Genomic DNA, 21,887 nt, shown 5'->3' on the forward strand with positions numbered 1-21,887 from the left:
GACAGCGGTTCGTGGTCTGAGCCCTCTGCCCGGCTTCTGCTCCCACTGGGTGCAGCCAGGCTCTCTCCGTGGCAGCCTCTCCGGGTCCCGCTCAGCTGAGCTCCAGGGGCGCCCGCGGCTCTCATCACTTCTGCTCCTGCACGCGCTGCTTCTGTTCATGCTGTTCCCGGTGGTGCTGGCGGATTCACAGTTCCTTCCAGGCAGCTTCTCTGTGGGCCCATTCAGCTGGTGCGCTGCCTCCTGTGTGCGTATGGGAAGAGCTAAGCGCAGGGAAAGGGCGGCTGAATAGAGGCCCGCGCAGATGCCCTGGGGCCGCGCAGCAGGGCGGCCCTGAACGCCGAGCCCGCACTCTGTGTGGCCGGTCCTGTGCGCCCTGCTGGATTCTGCTTCTATGAGGGAGGCAGCAAGGAGTTGGGACTTCACAGGTGAAAGGATTTGCCATGTAGAAAAATTGGGGTGACAGCAAAAGCTTGGATGTGTTAAAACGCGCGCTCTGAATGAAGAGACCCCCCCCCCACCAAAAGGCTTTGTGTGAGCAACTTGGCTGTTTATTCACCCGGGTGCGGGTAGGCTGAGTCTGGAAAATCAGCGGAGAGCGAGGGGATAGGAGCTGGTTTTATAGGTTTGGGGTGGGCAGTAGAAAGTTACAGAAGTTACAGTTTAGGGCGGTTTTTTGCAAGCTGGGAGGGGGTCCTAAGGTGTAGAGTCACGAGGTTGACCAAGGTCGGTTATGAGGTCCAATGGCTTTGTCAGTTGGGGCGGAAATAAGGAACAATAGAGAATGTCAGAGTTAAGGAGGTGCAGGGGCTGACCATTTCTTCCTCTTTTCCTGGTCTTCCAGTTACTTCAGATTTTCCAGGAACTCATCTGGAGTGTCCGTGCAGGTCACAGAGGTTACCATGGCATCCACGGCGCCTGTCGGGATGCCACAGATGGCCTAGTATTTTGGGAGATGTGGGGGTAGGAGACAAGAACTGGGGTGGCAGGGCACATGGGGGCAGACCCGGGGTGTTTTTGACTGTATCCTGCACCCAGTGGGGAGATACTGAGGGCTGTGAGCCCCAAGGGAGCTGCAGGGAACAGAACCACCAGGAAAGGGGCAAGAAACAGGTGAGGTCACTATTGCCATGGTCTGGGTAAGCAATGGCAATGAAGCCCCTACTGGGCACGGGTGGAGGGCTGGCATGAGAAGACAGGGTTGAAGCCAGGCCAGAAAGAGCTGCCAGCCTCGTCTTTCCACACTTGCATGAGGGAGGAGCTGAGGGGTGTGACCTTTTGGGAAAACATTAGTCTAAAATCAGAGCTGCAGACCTGGGACTCTGTCTCCTCTCTGTCCTCCCCTTCGAGCGGGGATGATACAGACTGGGATCTAGTGACTTAAATTTTCCTGGTAAAGACAAGCGTGGCAGGAGCGTGGCAGGAGCGTGGCGGGGGTGCGGCTGGGGTGCGGCGGGGGTGTGGCGCTGTGTGCTGGGGCCCTGGGCCAGGCTTTTCTGACTGCTGATCTCTCAAAAGTGTCTGTGTTCCCTGCACGGTGAAGACAGGTTCCCGCCACGCCCAAGGAGCAGCAGTTCCGACTTCCCTGAACCTCCAGAAGGCATCCTTTGAGTGTCTTTAGAGAGCACAGGGTGTGGATGTCCTGGGAGGTCCTTGCTGTGTGTCCTGGGAGGCCTTGTCAAGCTGATCACAGGCTGTGGCCCTGAGCAGCTGGGAACAGCCATGCAGTTTGCTCAGATACCTCCAGCCCCGGCCACAGGCTCCAGAAACAGGGACCAGGACAAAAAAGGCAGCGAGGGCATCTGTGAAAAACCATCATGACTGATCGAGTTCCTGATGTATGTAGAGGCTGAATATTTCCACGGAGGTTATTTTTATTTTTATTTTTTGAGACAGTCTCACTCTGTTCCCTGGGCTGCAGTGCAGCGATGTGATCTTGGCTCACTGCAACCTCTGCCTCACAGATTCAAGCGATTCTGCCTCAGCTTCCTGAGTAGCTGGGAATACAGGAATGCACTGCCACACCCAGCTAACTTGTTTTGTATTTTTAGTAGAGATGGGGTTTCCCCATGTTGGCCAGCCACCACACCCAGCTGGAAGTTGGTTTTAAAAAATTAAAAGGTAGCCAGGTGCGGTGGCTCACACCTGTAATCTCAGCACTTTGAGAGCCTGAGGCGGGAAGATAACAAGGTCAGAAGTTCGATACCAGCCTGGCCAATATGGTGAAACCCCGTCTCTACTAAAATACAAAAATAGCTGGGCATGGTGGCAGGCGCCTGTAGTCCCAGCTGCTCGGGAGGTTGAGGCAGGAGAATTGCTTGAATCCAGGAGGCAGAGGTTGCAGTAAGCCGAGATCGAGCCAGTGCACTCCAGCCTGGGAAATACAGCGAGACTCCGTCTCAAAAAATAAATTAATTAATTTAATTAAATTAAAAGGTACCTTAAAACCATTTGAGACCAAGAGCTGATAGCGGGCTGAACTGATGTGTGACAAAGCAAATGCAACACAACGTAACTGTAGAATCTAGGTGGTGGGCATATGGGTGTCTCCCCAACCATTCCGTCAACTTTCCTGTGTCCGAAAAATTTTAAAATAAAACGTTGAGGAAAAAAAAAAAGTCACCTGCCAGTCCAGGTCAGTCACTGCCAGTCTCTTTTCACATGTCCTTGTGCCTGGAAAAACATCCAAATTCACTCGGGGTGTGCCTCACTGCGCCCCAGCCTGGGAGGACCAACCCCCTCGCCCCTCCCGCCAGCTCTAAGGCCGGCCTCACCTGAGGATCAGGACACTGGGTTCCAGTCCCTGCTCTGCCAGTGACTTGCTCTGCACCCTTGAGTTTGTGGCTTATCTTTATGTGAGACTTTCCAGGGGAACACAAGAATCCCTGCATATGGGAGGTTGCTGGAGTCGTCTTTTAATGGGTTTTCCTCAACCCTAAAAGGCGTAGCAAGTTTAGGGCCTTCAGCTGGGCGAGGCAGAACGTTCCAACCCACCAGCCCGGGAGCGAGCACACCTGCGATTCACAGGGCGCGGGAAGACTCCGCCCTGCGAGCCCGCCCCGCCCACTTCCTGTAGGCCCCGCCCCTCCCCGGGTCGGAGGATGAGAGAGGGTCCCGAGCCCCGCCCCTCTCCACGGGGTCGGGCCCAGGAGCCCCAGAGCTTGGGAGCCCGCGGGAGGGAGCTGAAGGGGCGGGTCCGTGGGAGGCGAGGGTAGGGGAAACGTGTGTCTGCATTTTTAAATTTTCAGGGCATGTGTTCCATCTCCTTCCTCCCCTAAGCCTCTGCTTCTTGGATGAAAACGTTGGCTTTACCACCCGTTCCCTCCTTCCCGCCCGCACACACCTTGAAGGCATCATACCAGGCGGTGGCCGTCAGAGGAAGCATCGGGGCCACATTTCTGGCCTTGTCAGCTGCTCCCACCGCGTCCCCAGAAAGCTCCCAGTTCATCAGAGTAGCAACATTAAAGGAAGGCCCAGTTGATCTCTGGAAAAATCCACCCCGGCCTTCACCTCATAGCCCCAACCGTTTTCACTTCCCAGTAGCCGCTTTGGGTCTTACTGCTGGTTGTACAGGTGCTGTCAGTGTGCCCACCATTTTGTACTCAGCTAAAATTTATTTATTGGCAGATTCTTGCTCTATCACCCAAGCTGGAGTGCAGTGGGGCGATCTCGGTTCACTTACCTCCGTCTCCCGGGTTCAAACAATTCTCCTGTCTCAGCCTCCTGGTAGCTGGGATTACAGGCACCTGCCACCGCACCCTGCTAATTTTTGTATTTTTAGTAGAGATGGAGTTTCAACATCCTGGCCAGGCTGGTCTTGAACTCCTGACCTCGTGATCCACCCACCTCGGCCTCCCAAAGTGTTGGGATTACAGGCGTGAGCCACCGCACCCAGCCTAATTTTTGTATTTTTAGTAGAGATGGGGTTTTGCCATGTTGGCCAGGCTTGTCTTGAACTCCTGACCTCAAGTGATCTGCCCGCCTCAGCCTCCCAAAGTGCTGGGATTATGTAAGTCACTGTGCCCAGCCAAAAAAATTTTTTTTAATGTGTCAGCAACATTTTTTCATATTTGTCTTTATAATCTTTTTTCTTTTCCTTCTTTTTTAATTTTTTTTAGACAAGCTCTCACTTTTGTGGCCCAGGCTGGAGTGCAGTGGCATGATCATAGCGCATTGCAGCCTCCACCTCCCTGGGCTCAGGTAACCCACCTCAGCCTCCTGAGTGGCTGGGACCACAGATGCTTTATAATCTTTACATATCTCGTTGTAACCAGTTTCTTAGAGTTGATGCACCATAATTTGTTTAACCAATTTTTTTTATTCTTGGGCATTCAGTTTTTTTTTTTTTTTTTTTTTTTTTTGAGACGGAGTCTCGCTCTTGTTACCCAGGCTGGAGTGCAATGGTGTGATCTCGGCTCACCGCAACCTCCGTCTCCTGGGTTCAGGCAATTCTCCTGCCTCAGCCTCCTGAGTAGCTGGGATTACAGGCACGTGCCACCATGCCCAGCTAATTTTTTGTATTTTTAGTAGAGACGGGGTTTCACCATGTTGACCAGGAGGGTCTCGATCTCTTGACCTCGTGATCCACCCGCCTCGGCCTCCCAAAGTGCTGGGATTACAGGCTTGAGGGGCATTCAGTTTTTGTTGCGGTTTAGCACCAGCTGTGATGAATCTCTCCAAGCCTCTGCTTCCTGCGGTGGAATTATTACCACAGGGCAGGTTCCCAGATGGGATTACTGAGTCAGCGGAAATGGACCCTGAGTGGCTTTCAATAGACAGAGCTGTGTTGCTCTCAGTGCCCATGCATGTACCGCCAGCAATGTCTGAGTATGCGGGCTTCCCTGTCGTCTTGTTGCTGCGGTGTGTTGGGGTCTCGAAGACCACCCCGGGTTTGATGATTGACTAGGAGGACTCGCAGGACTCAGCATACAGTGATATGCAAGGTTATGATTTATTACAACAGGAAATGAAGCGATATCAGCAAAGGGAAAAGGCACACGGGTCAAGCCCAGAGAAAATGGAGTGTGAATGTCCAAGACCCTCTCCTGGTGGACCCACACTAGATGCACTGACTTCCTCCAGCGGTGTGCTCAGACAATACATGGGATGCCATCTGTCAGGGACACTCACTGCGGGTTTTCCTGCAGGCTAGTCACAAAGGCACCCTCTGCCTAGCATACACCAAAATTCTGGATTCCCAGCACAAAGACAGGTATTCAGCATAAAGCAGTGTTTGCACAGTTGAGGCGCAGTGAGCCGTTCTTCTCAGGGAAGGGTGGGAACCCTCCCCAAAGCCAAGTTCCCAGATGCCAGCCAACCGCCAACCTTGCAAGCAGACCTTGCTAAAGATAATGTTGTTATAATTTGTATTTCTTTTATTTTCTTTTGAGGACAAATCATGTTGATATAAAATAATGAGATGGGACTGGGCCGTCCGAAGGTTCATTTACTCTCGAGGCTGGAGGTTGATGCCAGCTGTTGGCTGTGACCTCAGATGAGTCTGGCGGCCAGCTGGGGCTTCACCATGTGGCTTGGGCTTCTCTCCAGTGCAGTGGCTGTCTTTCAAGGAAGAGGAACTGAGAAAGAGGGAGCCAGGTGGAAGCTATGTCACCTTTTCTAGCCTAACCACAGAAGCCACCCTCTGCCACTTTACCACATTCTGTTCATTAGAAACAAGTATAAATACTGGCCCATATTCAAAGGGAGGAGAATTAAACTCCACTTTTGATGGGAGAAGGATCAAGTAATTTGTAGAGGTGATTTAAAACCATCACAAACATTAGCTTTGCCATGTTTAGGTATTTATTCTGCAAAAAAACCATACAAATGTGCAAAGTTACTCGAGGCTATTTTCTGCAGTGTTATTTGTGTTAGTTAAAAAAAAAAGGAAACAAACTAAATGTCCATGAGGAGCGGGGCTTGGGGGCTCATGCTTGTGATCCCAGCACTTTGGGAGGCCGAGGCAGGCAGATCACCTGAGATCAGGAGTTCGAAACCAGCCTGGCCAACATGGTGAAACCTGCATTTCTACTAAAAATACAAAAACTTAGCTGGGCGTGGTGGTGCGTGCCTGTAGTCTCAGCTACTTGGGGGGCTGAGGCAGGAGAATCACTTGAACCCCGGAGGCAGAGGTTACAGTGAGCTGAGATTGCGCCACTGCACTGCAGCCCGGGCAACAGAATGAGACTCGGTAACACACACACACACACACACACACACACACACACACACACACAATGTCCATCAATAGGAGTCTGGTTATGTTACGTTGGTATCCTTACTGTACTTATTACTTGTAAAGATGTGATCTATAGAAAGTTAAGCAAAACAAACATGATAAAACAACAATAACAAAACATGTTGCAAAGTGGTACATGCGGTCTGATTCTGGTGTTGTTATTATAATAGAGTTGAGTGCATGGGGAAAATCTGAACAGATGTGCGTCCTCCTGTGTCTACTGCATTTCTTTACAGAGTAGGCTGGAGTGCAGTGGCATGATCACGGCTCACTACAGCCTCCAACTTCTGGGCTCAGCCATCCTCCCTCCTCAGCCTCCCAAGTAGCTGGGACCATAGGCGTGCACCACCACACTTGGCTAGTTTTTGTATTTTCTTTTCTTTTCTTTCTTTTTTTTTTTTGAGACAGAGCCTTGGTCCGTCGCCAGGTGCCAGGCTGGAGTACAGTGGCATAATCTCTGCTCACTGCAATCTCTGCCTCCTGGGTTCAAGCAATTCTCCTGCCTCAGCCTCCCTAGTAGCTGGGACTACAGGCGCACGCCACTGTGCCCAGCTAATTTTTGTATTTTTAGTAGAGACAGGGTTTCACCATGTTGGCCAGGATTGTCTAGATCTCTTGACCTTGTGATCCACCTGCCTCGGCCTCCCAAAGTGCTGGGATTACAGGCGTGAGCCACCGCACACGGCCTGTATTTTCTTGTAGAGACAGGGTCTCATGATGTTGCCCAGGCTGGTCTCAAACTCTTGGGGTCAAGCAGTCTGCCCATCTTGGCTTCCCAGAGTGCTAGGATTATAGGTGTGAGCCACTGCACTTGGCCAATCATGTTAACTCCTAAGAAATGATTGCCAGGGATAGTGGAGAGAGCACAGCATTGAGAATCCAGAGACCTGGGTTCTAGTCTAGGCTCAGGCTCTGACCCTACCTTCCTGGGCTCTTTGTTTGTTTGTGTTTTTTTGAGACAGCCTCTCCCTCCCTCTGGCTGGAGTGCAGTGGTGCCCTCGCGACTGACTGCAGCCTCCTCCCACCAGTGATCTTCCCACCTCAATGCCCTGAGTAGCCAGGACCACAGGTGTGTGCCACCACACCCAGCTAATTTTGTTTATTCTTCTGTAGCAATGGGGTCTCACTACGTTGCCCAGACTGGTCTCAAACTCCTGGGCTCAAGCAATCCACCCTCCTTGGCCACCCAAAGTGCTGGGATTACAGGTGTGAGCCACCATGCCCGGCCTGGGCCCATGAGTAAGGATTATTCAACAGTAAAGATAGTAAGTCTGTTAAAACCTCTCTTGGGTTATGTATTAGTTTGGCAGGGCTGCCCTAATAATGCTGCAGACTGGGTGGCTACACAACAGAAATGCAGCATCTCACAGTGTGGAGGTCAGAGGTCTGAGAGGAGGGGTCGGTGGGGCTCATTCCTTTCGAGGCAGTGAGGGAGAATCTGTGTCAGGCCCCTTACCCCGGTTTTGGGGCCTCCCTGGCAGTCTTTGATGTTCCCTAGTGTGCAGAAGCATCACCCCAATCTCTGCCTTCATCTTCACATGGTGTTCTTTTTTTTTTTTTTTGAGTTGGAATCTTGCTCTGTCACTCAGGCTGGAGTACAGTAGTATGATCTAGGCTCACTGCAACCTCCACCTCCCATGTTCAAATGATTCTCCTGTCTCAGCCTCCCGAGTAGCTGGGACTACAGATGTGTGCCACCAGGCCCAGCTAATGTTTGTATTTTTAGTAGAGATGGGGTTTCACCATGTTGGCCAGGATGGTCTCAATATCTTCACCTCTTGATCTGCCCACCTCTGCCTCCCAAAGTGCTGAGATTACAGGTGTGAGCCATCACGCCTAGCACACATGGTGTCCTTGCTGTGTGTGTCTTTGTCCAAGTTTCTCCTTTTTTATGAGGGCACATTCACACTGGATCTCAGCACACCCTACTCCAGTATGGCCTCATCTGAACTCTTCACATAGCAATGATCCTGGTTTCAAATAAGGTCATATTCTGAGGTGCTGGGGATTAGGACTCCAATGCAAATTTCGAGAAGCACAATTCAACCCATCACAGATTTGAACTCCTTATAGGATCTATTAAGGAATAAAACTGACCTCGTATGGCCGAGCATGGTGGCTCACACCTGTAATTCCAGCCCTTTGGGAGGCCAAGGTGGGTGGATCACCTGTGGTCAGGAGTTCAAGACCAGCCTGACCAACATGGCAAAACCATGTCTCTACTAAAGATACAAAAATTAGCCAGGCATGGTGGCATAAGCCTGTGATCTCAGCTGAGGCAGCGGCAGGAGAATCACTTGAAACCAGGAGGTGGAGGTGGCAGTGAGCCAAGATCGTGCCAGTGTACTCCAGCCTGAGTGACAGAGCCAGATTCTGTCTCAAAAAAAATAAAATAAAATAAAATAAAAAGAAAAGAACGAACCTTGTATTCAGCCCTCACTATACACCAGGCATGATTTCCAGTCCTCACCTCATCTCCTTCGGTGAACAGTATTAGTTCCATTTTATGGACAAGAAAAGAGAGGCTTCAAGAGGCTGAGTGTGTTGTCCAGGGACATGGCAGTGAATGGCAGGCCTGGCCTGGGATCCACTCATGCGGCTTCTGCAGTCTGTGCTTTATTCAAACTGCAGAGCTGGGGCTTGCCTAATGCTTGACTACTCCTAAGTTTTTCCCCAGGAACTTCCTTGATAATTTTCATTAAATAGACCTTACATTTTCAATCCAATCGAGCCTCTGGGAGACAAGTTAAAAATTCCCTGAAAGATAATGACATTAAAACCAGCGGCTGTGCACACGGCTTTAAAAGCGTGCTTTCTTGCATTTCTCTTGTGAAGTATTGTGACAGCCTTGTGAGGTGGAGCCGATCACATGTGGATTTAGGGGCAGAAACTGGAAGACCACAACCCACCTAGACCACGCAGGCAAGAAATGTCCCCCCAGGACGAGAATCCCTTCTGACTATAGTTCCTGGTCTCTTTTTGAGTTGTTATTTGCAGAGAAAAATCACTTCACATGAACGGTTTTACTTCCGTTATCAAAAATACTCCATGGTCTATATTTCAAAGACTCTAGATTCCTGGGAGTTGGGGAGATTTTTGGCATTGGGAACATGATCTGGAGCATATCTTTATTTTCTTTATTCTGTAACATCCCATGGGTGGGCAGCCGAATGCATTTTGGGAGAAAGCAGGTCTCGTGGGTAAGACTTCTGAAGATCGGAGCAGGTTGTGTTCAAGTCCATGTTGGCCAAGACTGCAGCACGCTCCGGAGGCAGCAGGGGGCAGCCTGGAGCTTCGCATCCTCCCTCAGGCCCGCGGCGGCTCCCCCGCTCCACCATCCCCAGGCGCCGAGAAGCCGGTGTCTAAGGTCTGAGCATGGTGGTCGCGATGGCCATTTCTGATCAAAGACAGAGAACAAATGCACTGTCCAGAGATGGTGTCTGTGGAGGAACCCAGCTGTGGGCCTGGGGAGGCAGGTGCCCTGGCAGGGACGACATCCTAAACCAACAGGGAGGCCCAGAGGGGATGCAGGAGATCACCTGCCACACAGGGTGCGTGGGTCTTGGAGGTGGCGGCAGCTGTTTACCAGTGGGCAAGGAGGGGCATCCGTGCTTGAACAGCCGAAGCAACACTTGCAGGTGAACACCAGCCCGAGGAGGGCCGGGCACCCAAAGCTCTGGTGTCCAGAACCTTCCAGCTCCCACTCTGGCCTCCCGTGGCCGTGGGGTTGCTAATTGTGAGCTTCTCCCAGCAAGTCAAGGGAACGCTATGTGCTGTGATGATGGGTCCTCGTCTTGCCTTTGGCCTTCCCAGCCCCTCTCTGAGCCCCAGGACTTACCCACACTGCTGGTCCATGCAGGGTGGTACCAGCCTGCATCAGCCAGGCGTCACTCTGGAGCCAGGCTTGATGCAAACGCCCAGCTGAGCTCGCCCGCTGGCTGCAGTCTGTGATGCTTCCCTGGTGGTCTCTGATGGGCTGTATGACCTCCCTCTGGAACCCAGGCTGCATGTTCAAGGAGCTGGGGACAGCCGGGCAGAATCAGTCTCTGGTTGCCAGCATAGGGTGTCAGGCAGGGGTAATCGAGGGGGAAGCCTGGGGAGAAAGGGCAGGGTTGTTGCACTGCTCTTAGGCTGGAGGAGGACAGGATTCACACCTGCATGGCTGAGGCTGGTCCTGCCCCCTCTGACTGCCCGGGAGGTCAGCTTCTCCTCCCTTGGGCTCAGTTTGCACCTCTGGCCTGTGTGGTTGGCACAAGGGTTCCCACTCTTGTGGGAAGCCCTGTATGCCACATGGGCTGGGCAGGCAGGAGAAGCTAGAACTGAGGGACCCCGGTCCAGAGCCCACCTTTGCAGCTGCCCTGTCCTGTGGAGGCAGGAGCCGCCCCTAGCCTCAGCCTGGCCCTCCAGTGAGGATGCAGTAGGCAGGATAAGGCTAGCCAGAAAGGCCATCTGCCTGGCAGATATTTCTTGCCAGCAGAGGTCGGGGAAGGAACTTGCCGGGAGTCCTGGAGGGAAGGCCAGGGTGGCAGACAGGGGTGGCTGCTGGCTCCATCTTGCTCTGGGATCCAGGCATGTGGCAGGGCTGGGCACACGTTCTGCTGCTCTTCCAGGCCTGACTCCGTCTCATTTCCTTGAGAGACTCTTTCACCCATCCTGGCCTGTGTTTGCCCGTGTCATCCTTCTTTGCAGCAGCAGGCTTGTGGCTGTGCCTACTCTGTGCCCTGGATAACAGGAGTGTCTGAGTTCTAGGCTGAGGCTGAGGATTGGATGAGTTGAGCGAGGCTCCCAGCACAGTGCCTGGCACACGGTTAAATAGATGTGAAGTCGTAATTACCAAGGGCATGACCCTGTTCTTAATATGAGTGGCACAGTAGGCTGGAGACTGGCAGCCCTGCAGGGCAGGATTGTCAGGTCTCAGTGGCAGGGGCTTCCTCACTTCCCTGCTAGGGAGAGAGGCTCACTGGTTAGTGAGCTGGTTGCGTCTTTTCTGTCTGAGCCTCCCAGGGCAAGCTTCCTAGGGCAGTAAAGCCTTGAGCTGGAGCTTGAAGGAGTTTGCAGGTGGCTGGGTTGGGGTGGGGGGGCAGGAGGGTGCCAGCATACCAGGCGTGGCTGAAGGTATGGAGATGGCGGAGGGATCTGGGCGGGGTGCCTGTGGGAGCACCGAGTGTGTGTGGGTGGGAAGCAGGTGAAGAGAGGAAGCGCTCAGGGGCTTCGGGAGGGAACCCACCGTGGGAGCAGGCCAGTGGCTGGCAGGGCTAGATGGTGCACGTGCCCCTGACGGATTTGGTCAAAATGGGCACACATGCTTCTGTCAGAGGCATGTGAACCACAGCAACTCCATCCTGAGTGGGGGCTGGGTAAAAGGAGGCTGAGGCTTACTGGGCTACATTCCCAGATGGTTAAAGCATTGTAAGTCACCGGATGAGTTATGAGGTCAGCACAAGATCAGGTCACAACGACCTTGCTGATAAGACAGTTTGCAGGAAAGAAGCCGGCTAAAACCCACGAAAAGCAAGACGACAGTGAGCGTGACCTCTGGTCATCCTCGCTGCTACACTCCCACCAGTGCCGTGGCAGCTTACAAATGCCGCAGCAACGTCAGGAGGCTACCCTATACGGTCTGAAAAGCGCAGGCATGAAAAATCCACCCCTCATGCAGCACACCATCAAGAAATAACTATAAACACGTGCAACCACCAGGTGCAGCGGCTCATGCCTGTAATCCCAGCACTGTGGGAGGCTGAGGTGGGTGAATCACCTGAGGTTGGGAGTTCAAGATCAGCCTGGCCAACATGGCAAAACCCCCATCCCTAATAAAAACACAAAAAATTAGTTGGGCGTGGTGGTGCATGCCTGTAATCCCAGTTACTCGGGAGGCTGAGGCAGGAGAATCCCTCGAACCAGGGATGTGGAGGCTGTGGTGAGCCGAGATTATGTCATTGCACTCCAGCTTGGGGAAAAAAAGTGCAACCAGCATTGTCCTGCAGCTGCTCTGTCTACGGAGTAACCATTCTTTATTCCTTTACTTTCTTAATCAACTTGGCTTCACTTACGGATTCACCCTGAATTCTTTCTTGTGTGAGATCCAAGAACCCTCTCTTGGGGTCTGGGTCGGGACCCCTTTTCTGCAACATTTATAGCTGTATACACCTTGAGGGTCTTGGAGGGAGGGTGGAGACAGCCCAGGGCCGAAGGCTGCCCCCTAAGGAGAAGCGAGGACCCAGGGTCCTAAAGGAGGAGCTGGGGTTCATTAGTGTGGTGGGAGTTAGAGGTTGGGTGAGGGGCAGGGTGGGAAGTGAGCCCCTGGCCTGGCGAGCATCCCCAGGTCTGTGGGACTGGCTCACGTAGACCTCTGTCCTGGCTCCAGCTTCATCACCCTGACCTGCGCCTGTGCTGAGAGAGGACAGGATGAGAGGGTGGGGCCAGAGGCTCTGCAAACTTTGGAGTGCAGTGCTCACCCGCTTTGAGGCTGTGCATGCTCAGTTTAGCTGCGTGTCTTCCCAGGGAGAAAGTCTTTGGAAGCTCCGGGAAAAAGCAGATCAGGAATGCGGAAGTGCCTGGAGGGAGCCGCTCAGAGGATTACAGTCCACACAGCGTCCCCAAGAGCAATCAAGGCGGGGGAGGGGGTGCTGCAGGCCCCTGAGACTGGGGAAGGGGAGGAGACATGGTGAAAGTGGACAGGAAGGGACTTTTGGGAGGACGTGTATACGAATTCAGGCGGGCATCTCATTTGTTTTTTAAGCCATTTCTCCATCACACAAGCCCATAAGGTAGGTCATGTTTCCATTATGCCAGTTGGAAAAGGGAGGCTCAGAGAGGGTGAGCCACCTGCCAGGGTCACACAGCAGAGCTGGCATTTGAACTCAGGGCTCTGACTCGCGGGTCCTGGGAAATCCCTCCACAGCAACATAAAAGATCACAGAGAGGCTGGGGCCAAAGACAGATTCTGCCTAGCTCCCAGGTGACCTCTGGCCAGCCCTGCCATGATTTCTTCTAAGGCTATTAGTCTTTAAAGAACAGCAAAGGCCAGGAGTGAGTTCCTCTGCTCCTGTGAAGTGAGTTGTTTCTGAAACGCGCTTCTGGGAGGTGGTGACGTCACTGTCACAGAAGGGACTGAGCAGAAACTGTTTGAGAGTGAGCTGGAGCTGAGTGACCTCAGAGGCCCTTCCACTTGGGGTTCCTTGATTCCAAGTCTCTTTCCTTTTATGAGCCTCAGTTTCCTCCTCATGAGAAGTGGAGCAGTGGCTCCCAAACCTGACACTGGAGGTGTGTTAAAATGTAGATTCCTGGACTCGACTCCGAAGCTCTTCCAGCATCTACCTCCCCAGATGACCAGACCCTTGGGAAGGCATCACCTCAAGACCCCTGCACCCTTCCTCCAGAGTCCTGGGATTAAGCTAAATCCTGGGATTAAGCTGAGTCCTGGGATTAAGCTAAGTCCTGGGAAGGTAGGACGGGCCCAGGCCACCTGCCTCCCTTAGCTCTAGGGTCTCTTGTCCCTGTCTCTCTGCTCCCTCAACCCCAACCCCTGTCCTTGAGGAATCTGAGTTCCTCCCGGAACTTCTCTTGAGGCCGCTTCTCTGTCTTGGGTCCTCTAACCCTACTCCCAGGCCCTCACTTCCTGTCACCTGCCAGCAGAGTATTTTCTTCAATCGCACCCTCCCTAAGAGACTCTTAGATCATTTATTTGTCATGATGTGTGATAATTAAATGAAATAACAGAGGCAATGAGGCACCCACTCAGAGGCCAGCACCTGGTGCAGCTTTGACAAATGGCACTGTCACCTTGAGGACAGTTGGGAGGAGCTTGCACGGATGAGTGGTGACGTGGACGTTCTGGGTGGCACCAGGGCACACACAGCTTGACATTCGGACGCTGTCTGGCAACAGGTTAGATTACACGTGGAGGGGCACGGACGCCTGGGCCATCAAACTAGGACTCAGGGACGCTCTGCCCCAGGACGGGGCAGGCAAGAGTGCTCCTGGAAGTCAGTGGGCAAACAGGGGGTGACGTTGGGTGGGCAGGACTTCCTGGAGGAGGTGATGGTGTTGACATGACCAGGGACCTACGCCCTTTCACCCTTTTGCTGTTGTTCTTTTTTTTTGAGACGGGACCTCAAGCTTTGTAGCCCAGGCTGGAATGCAGTGGTGTGAACATAGCTCACTGCAGCCTCAACCTCCTGGGATCAGGTGATCCTCCCACCTCAGCCTCCCGAGTAGTTGGGACTACAGGTGTGCACCACCACGCCCAGTTACTTTTTTTTTGATTTTTTTGTAGAGATGAGGTCTCACTTTGTTGCCCAGGCGGCTCTCAAACCCCTGGGTGTAAATGATGCTCCCACCTCAGCCTCCCAAGTGCTGGGATTACAGCTGTGAGCCGCCACGCCTGGCCACCCTTTGTTCTTACAACTCACAGAGAAGACAATTGTAATACTTATCTCATCCCAGTCACCACATTGCGGCTTCTGCAATGTTGGGCATCAGATGTCCCCATGTCCTGCTGTTATCATGATGACGGTGTTAATAGGCACACATCCGGGGTACCTCTTCAACCACTCAATGCTTTATTTCATTGACTCCTGACAACAATCAAATGACATGGTTAATTTCATGCATCCCTTTGGGCCAAGGGTGCCATATTTGGTGGAGTGTTTCCAGATGTGTCTCTGATGGCATTGCTGAGTGAGGTCCGAATTTGAACGGGTGGACCGAGCGAGGCAGGCGGCCCTCCCTGATGGGGGTGGGCTGCATCTGTCAGTTGAAGTCTATGGGTGTTTCTTTCGAAGGCCCAGAAAGAACAAAAAGTCTGGCACGAAAGGGCTCCTCCCGCCTGACAGCTTAGCTGGGACACTGGTTTTTTCCTGCCTTTGGACTGAGACTGTGACACTGACTCTTCTGGGCCTCCAGCCTGCTGGCTTTCAGACAGACACTGAGCATTTGAAGATCCTTAGGCTCTGACTCCCAGCAGAACTGTCTGTCGGCTCTCCTGGGTCTCGGGCTTGCTGACTGCCCATCTTGGGACTTAGCCTCTATGACTGCATGAGCAGCTCCTCAGAAGAAATCTCTCTTTCCATCCTGTTGGTTCTGTTTCTCCGGAGGATCTTGACTAATACAGACGTCTGACAGATGGCTAAGTTGTCCGATGTCTGTATTATATGTATGATCAGATGTCTGTATTATATATAATGGCAGTCTCTGATGGGGCCGTATGGCCTCCCTCTGGAACCTAGGTGGCATACTCGAGGAGCTGGGGGCAACAGGGCAGAATCAGCCTCTGATTGCCAGCACGGGGTGTCAGGCAGGGGTAATTGAGGGGGGAGCCTGGGGAGAGAGGATGGGGGTGTGGCACTGTCTCAGGCTGCAGGAGGACAGGATTCACACCTGCATGGCTGAGGCTGGTGCTGCCCCCTCTGACCTCCCGCCTGGGAGGTCAGCCTCTCCTTCCCCAGGCTCAGTTTGCACCTCTGGCCTGTGTGGTTGACACTGTCTGTCTCCCATCAGAGCCCCATAATACAGACCATTGTCCCTATTTTGCAGATGGGGAAACAAGTTCAGAGAGGTCAGAGGGTGGGGTGGGAAGTCACCCTCGGACTCCGTGCACACCCAGCCTCCCGAGCTCTTGGCCACTGATATAGTTTGTCTGTGTCCCCACCCAAATCTCGAATGGTGTCTCCCAGAATTCCCACATGTTGTGGGAGGGACCTAGGGGAGGTAATTGAATCATGGGGGCTGGGCTTTCCCGTGCTATTCTTGTGATAGTGAAGAAGTCTCACGAGATCTGATGGTTTTATCAGGGGTTTCTGGTTTTGCTTCTTCCTCATGTTCTCTTGCCACTGCTGTGTAAGAAGTAACTTTCACCTTCCACCATGATTCTGAGGCCTCCCCAGCCATGTGGAACTGTAAGTCCAATTAAACCTCTTTTTCTTCCCAGTCTCGGGTGTGTCTTTATCAACAGCTTGAAAATGGACCAAAAAGCAGGGCACAGTGGCTCACACCTGTAAACCCAGTACTTTGGGAGGCCGAGGTGAGTGGATCACCGGAGGTCAGGAGTTTGACCAGCCTGCCTAACATGGTGAAACCCTGTCTCTAATGAAAATACAAAAAAAATTAGCCAGGCATGGTGGTGGATGCCTGTAATCCCAGCTACTTGGAAGACTGAGGCAGCAGAATCAACCCTCCTGGGGCTTGAACCCAGGAGGCAGAAGTTGCAGTGAGCCGAGATCACACCACTGCACTCCAGGCTGGGCAACAAGAGTGAAACTGCCTCTCAAAAACAAACAAAAAACAATGGACTGATAGAGCCACTGTGCCCGTGTTCCTACCAGCTCTGGACCTGTGCAGCCTTTGCAATTTCCCAGGGAAATGCCTGGCCCTATTCCTTACACATGAGGAGCAGATGCCGAGGGCCACAGTGAACGCTGTCACCTCTGAGGACCAGGGTCAGGAGCTGGGGAAGGAGGAAAGGACTCAGGGGCATCCCATCCTTGTTTTCAAGAGCAGCTGAGGCACTGGGAGGATGGAGACCTGTCTGCGTTCTAGTGGGTGATGAGGCTGGACAGAGCTCAGACTCTGACCGGGAAGCCTCCTTGTCAAGTGAAGGGAACTACGTATCACACTCCTGCCTCATTGGTCTTTGTTGTAACCCTGCGAAGTGCAGACAATTCTACCCCAGTTTGAAGAAACAGAGTCTCGGAGAACTTCGGTGACTTGGCGAAGATCTCAGGCTGGAAAGTCGTGCAGCTTGGAATCAGTCTCACAACAAATGATTCTAGAGATCAGGTTTTTCTGCCACCCTTCTCTCTCTTTCCAAGTGGGAATCTTCTATTCTTTTCTAAACAAGGGCGGAGGGGAGGCCTTGTTAAAAGAAAATATCCAACAGTGATTTAGAGGAGGAAGTGGTATTTGATGCAAATATGCAAATACGGAGGGTCCTAACGGTTATTTAACTCTTTCCTTTCCCAGGCCATGTGCTGAGAAACGAGGGTTAGCTTCGGGGCTGCTGAAGCAAAATGGGTGGACAAATATTCTGTTTTCTGATGAAACAGTCACCATTGCCTGCTGACTCTATTGCCAATATCAGTCTTGTTTCGATTATCGCAAAAGCCGATAGCTGCCTCCTGCACCATGCTGGTTCTACAAATTGGTGGGGAACCTGTAAATGAGGAGGTGTCCCTGGGGGACCTCCTCATGGTGCCCCTTGAAATGTTGTACTCACACAGTTGAAGGATGATGTCTGCTCCAGGGTTATCGACTCAAATCATGTGTTTGAATGACGAGCTCCTGATCTTATTAGAGGGATTAGTGCCTGTTCGGAATGAAATGTGTTTGCATTTACATATCTTGCAAGTTCTCCTGGGATCCAGTGTACTGGAATGGGATGCCTCTTGCATTTTGCATTAGGGCTGAAATTCACTTAGTCACTATGTAAGTGGAAAGGTGGTAAACTATGATGGTTAAGAGCAAGCACTTAGGAATCAGACCCGAAAGAGAAAGCTGGCTCTTCCCCTCCCCACGCTCAGGATACTGACAGCATTGTCCTTGCTGAGGACAGTGTCGGCAGATGGCTGTGGAGTGCCACAGCCAATAGACAATGATAATAATGGTCACCCCATAGGGTTATGGCAAACATGGAATGCCATGAATTGCATGTAAAGTTCTTTGCAAACTGCAAGTCATCTAGTAAGAATTTTTCGAGTTGGGTTCTCACTCTGTCACCCAGGCTGGAATGCAGTGGCACAGTCATAGCTCACTGCAGCCTTGACCTCCTGGGCTCAAGAGATCCTCCCCTCTCAGCCTCCTGGGTAGCTACAACTGCCTGTGTACTTCACCACGCCTGGCTAATTATTATGATTATGTTTTACATTTTTGTAGAGATGGGGGATCTCACTGTGTTGTCCAGGTTGGCCTTGAACTCCTGGACTCAAGCAATCCTCCTGCTTCAGCCTCGCAAAGTGCTGGGATTACAGGCATGAGCCACTGTGCCAGGTCTAGTTGGGTTTTAGAATTTACCTTCCTTCTGTTTTCAAAAACTGAGCTGGCATTTCCTGTCTTCAGACTGCTGGCCTCGTTTCTTTTCTTTTTTCTCTTCTCTTCTTTCTCTCTCTTTCTTTCTTTTTTGGAAAATGTCTCACTCTGTCACCCAGGCTGGATTGCAGTGGTGCAATCTTGGCTCACTGCAACCTCTGCCTCCCAGGTTCAAGCAATTCTTGTGCCTCGGTCTCCCAAGTAGTTGGGACTACAGGTGCCTGCCACCACGCCCACCTAATTTTTGTATTTTTAGTAGAGAGAGAGTTTCACCATGTTGGCCAGGTGGGTCTCGAACTCCTGACCTCAGGTGATCTGCCCACCTCAGCCCCACTAAGTGTTGGGATGACAGGCTGAGCCACCATGCCTGGCCTCACTTTTCAATTCTCTTGATTTCTTAGGTGTTTTCGCATTTGACCTGTGCTGAAGTGCTCATGTTCTTTCACTTTCCCAGTTAGAAATTTCCTAGTTCTGAAAGTGTAAAACTAACTAAAGTGACCCAAAGGTTCCTACCCTCCCTCTCCTATCTGGAGATCGGAAATTCTATGATGTGAGAAATTTGGTCACAGAATTCATAGATCAAAGTTGAAGTAACATCGGCAGACCAGTCAGAGCTAGTGAAGACCAAGGACTGATCTAATTTAAAAAAAATAAGCCCCCCATGTGGAATGAATAGGGTTCAGGTGAAACCCCCAGACCAGAAAAGGGGAGAGAGGAAGGGTCCTAACAGTTATTTAACTTCTTCCTTTCCCAGGCCACGTGCTAAACATTTCACATGTCCGCCAAGAGACGGTGGCATCCACAAGAGATGATGCCAACCAGTAGACTTCCCTTCTTCCCCTCAGCCCCTGTTCCTCTCTGAGTGTGGGCGGTGCATGCGGTGGCGGAAGGAGAGCCCCTGGTCCCTAGGCAGGTGGCAGTTCTGCTCTTGGGTGGGTCCTCGCTGCTGGAGGCTTAGGTAGTATGTCCGTCTTGCCCTGTTCCTGGGCAGCCTGGTGGGCTGTGGCAGAAGCCTGTGTCTGCTGTCACCTGTGGTCTGGGGAGCTCAGGCATCTACCCTGGCCAATGACGTCCTGGCTGTCCTGCAGGTGCCCTGAGGTCTGGTGGAAACTACCATTTGACTCTTGGCTCTAACAGCCCCTTTGATTGACTTTCTCTGACAGTTCCCCATGCCTCAGCCAACAGGTACAGAGGGGTTCCTGCCATAACACATGGAGCTGGGCAGGACCTGGCTGTCCCCTCGGGTTCTTTTTGAGCCTCCATATTTACCCCCACTGCTCTGGCCTGGGTGGAATTTGGGAGTCCCAGAGCTGTGGGGGTGAGGGCTGCAGTGCAGGGGTTCTTGGAGTCCCTGTGGGAATCAGGTTGAGGCCTGGCCCTGCTTTGACCTCTTCCCCATGCTGCTTTGTGACCCTCCTGGCTCAGAGAGCATGGCCTCAGGGGAAGAGGGGACACCAAGGGCTGCTGCCTGTGCCATCTGCCTCTACTCCCCTCTTCCTCAACACCCACCTGGCGGGAAGGCTCTGACCTCCTGTTTTCCCCAGGTAGCTGAGATTTTCTCCACTCCACATCTTTCTCCTTCCAGGAGCGGTATCTTCCTTAACCCTGCCTGGAGGCCCAGACGGCAGTCAGATATCAGGCTTTAAGGAACCATTAACACCCAGTGTGATGACTTCAGATCCTGCTCCCACGACCTCTGCATCCCCTAGACTGGAAGCTTCCTGAGGACAGGGCCCTGCTGTCCTGTCTGTCACTGTACCCCCAGCACAGGCCAGCATCAAATGAAAACACAGACTTACGCATTCTCCTAGAAAACTCCAAACAGCCCAGTAAGGCCTCTCTGGACCTCACTGGGGATGTGGGGAACACCCCGTGAGAAACACTGCTCCAGACTTTCCTGTGAGTCCCCGAACGATACAGGTTTCACCCGATGCCATCGTTAGATGACTGCAATACACTAGATGATTTGGCTGTAAAACTTGGCACTCTCGAATAGAGGTCAAGTTCAGAATCAATCCAGAAAAGCCCCTTCACAGTGTGCAGTGCCACTGAAGTCACGACCAATAGAAGGCAGCCTTTGGGAAAATCCTGTGTGTGTCTGAAGTTCACTCAGAGGAGAGCGAACGACTGACGGGCTGTTCTGCCCTGGTTTCCATGCCCACCCATATTCCCAGATGGCAGGGCGGTCAGGCGCAGGCTCTATGGGCCCGAGGCCACTCTGTTCCTCAGTGCAGGGGGTGCTGTCCCCACAGGGCAGCAGCGAACAATGAGGAACAGCTGCCCCCACTGCCGCCATGTGCCCTGCATGTGTCACCTCACTACATTTCCCAACAGCCATAAGCAATAAACATCATTGCATCCCACTGGACAGGTCGGCAAACTGAGGCTCTGGGAGATTTTCTTTAGATCACGCAGCCGTACAGTCTAGGGGATGTGGAAGTCATGGGAGCAGTATCTGAAGTCAGCGCACTGGGTGTGAATTGTTCCCTGAAGCTTGATCCCTGACTGCCGTCTGGGCCCCCAGGCAGGGTTAGGGAAGATCCTGCTTCAGGAATGAGAAAGATGTGGAGTGGAGAAAGTCTCAGCCAGCAGGAAGAGAACCGGGAGGTTGGAGCCTTCCTGCCAGGTAGGTGGTAAGGAAGATGAGGTAGAGGCAGGTGGCACAGGCAGCAGCCCTGGTGTGCCCAGGCTGAAGCATGGACCCCCTCTTGCAGGAAGAGGTCCTGTGAGGACCCTGCAGCCCTAGGACTTTCTGCAGAAGTGGGTGTGCTTCCCCAGGACAGGAGCGCTGCAGGATTTTGAGCAGCACTGGGCTTTTCCACAGCTAAAATAATTTCTCCTGAGTTTCAGGCGAGAGCCTTTCTGGATTCTTCCTTGAAGCCCTTCTGGGGAGAGGTGTGCCACTGAGCTGGTGGAGGAACGTGACATGGGGGACGGAATGTCAGCTGCCATGTCAGTGCCAGGGGCACTGGGCTGGCATGAGAGCTACCATTTCTGCCCAAGCATGAGCCAGGGGGCGATGGACATTGTGACGAAGAACAAGGACAGTTTGATGAGACAGTGACGATGAGCTCTCTGTGCGCCCTGACACAGCAAGAAGGGCCAGGCCAGACTGACTGTGGACCTCCGATGGCTTTGAGTGAACTCAGCCACCATTGGCTGGGTGAAGAATGGGAAGGGCACCAGCTAAATCCCGAGGACCATCCCCTGTTGAGCACCTACTGCCACCATGTGCTCTGCATGCGACACCTCACTCAATTTTCCCGGTGGTCATGGGCAGTAAATGTTATTGCATCCTATTTGACAAGTAGGCACACTGAGGCTCTGGGAGATGCAGTAATTTTCTTTAGCTCATGCAGCCATGCCTTACACAAGGGGTGCAGGATTTGAATTCTGTGCCTCTCGAACAGGGGTATCATCCCTGTGAGGCCACCTAGTAAGATGCTTGCTGTCGGAAAAGAAAATTCTGGCCAGGCTACTGGCCTCTGTTCTGTTCCCTCCCTCCCTCCCTCCCTCCCTTCTTTCCTTCCTTCCTTCCTTCCTTCCTTCCTTCCTTCCTTCCTTCCTTCCTTCCTTCTCTCTCTCTCTCTCTCTTTCTTTTCTTTCTTTCTTTCTTTCTTTCTTTCTT

The 21,887-nt window shown here is 52.4% G+C and overlaps 1 pseudogene; it reads left to right on the top strand.

Moving 5' to 3' along the window:
* The first annotated feature begins 4,640 nt into the window (after nt 1-4,640).
* LOC116561922 lies at nt 4,641-21,323 on the top strand (annotated as a pseudogene).
* The last annotated feature ends 564 nt before the right edge of the window (nt 21,324-21,887 follow it).

Source organism: Sapajus apella, unplaced genomic scaffold (assembly GCF_009761245.1).
Source record: "Sapajus apella isolate SASKATOON/1434 unplaced genomic scaffold, GSC_monkey_1.0 scaffold31, whole genome shotgun sequence".
Lineage (NCBI taxonomy): Eukaryota > Metazoa > Chordata > Mammalia > Primates > Cebidae > Sapajus > Sapajus apella.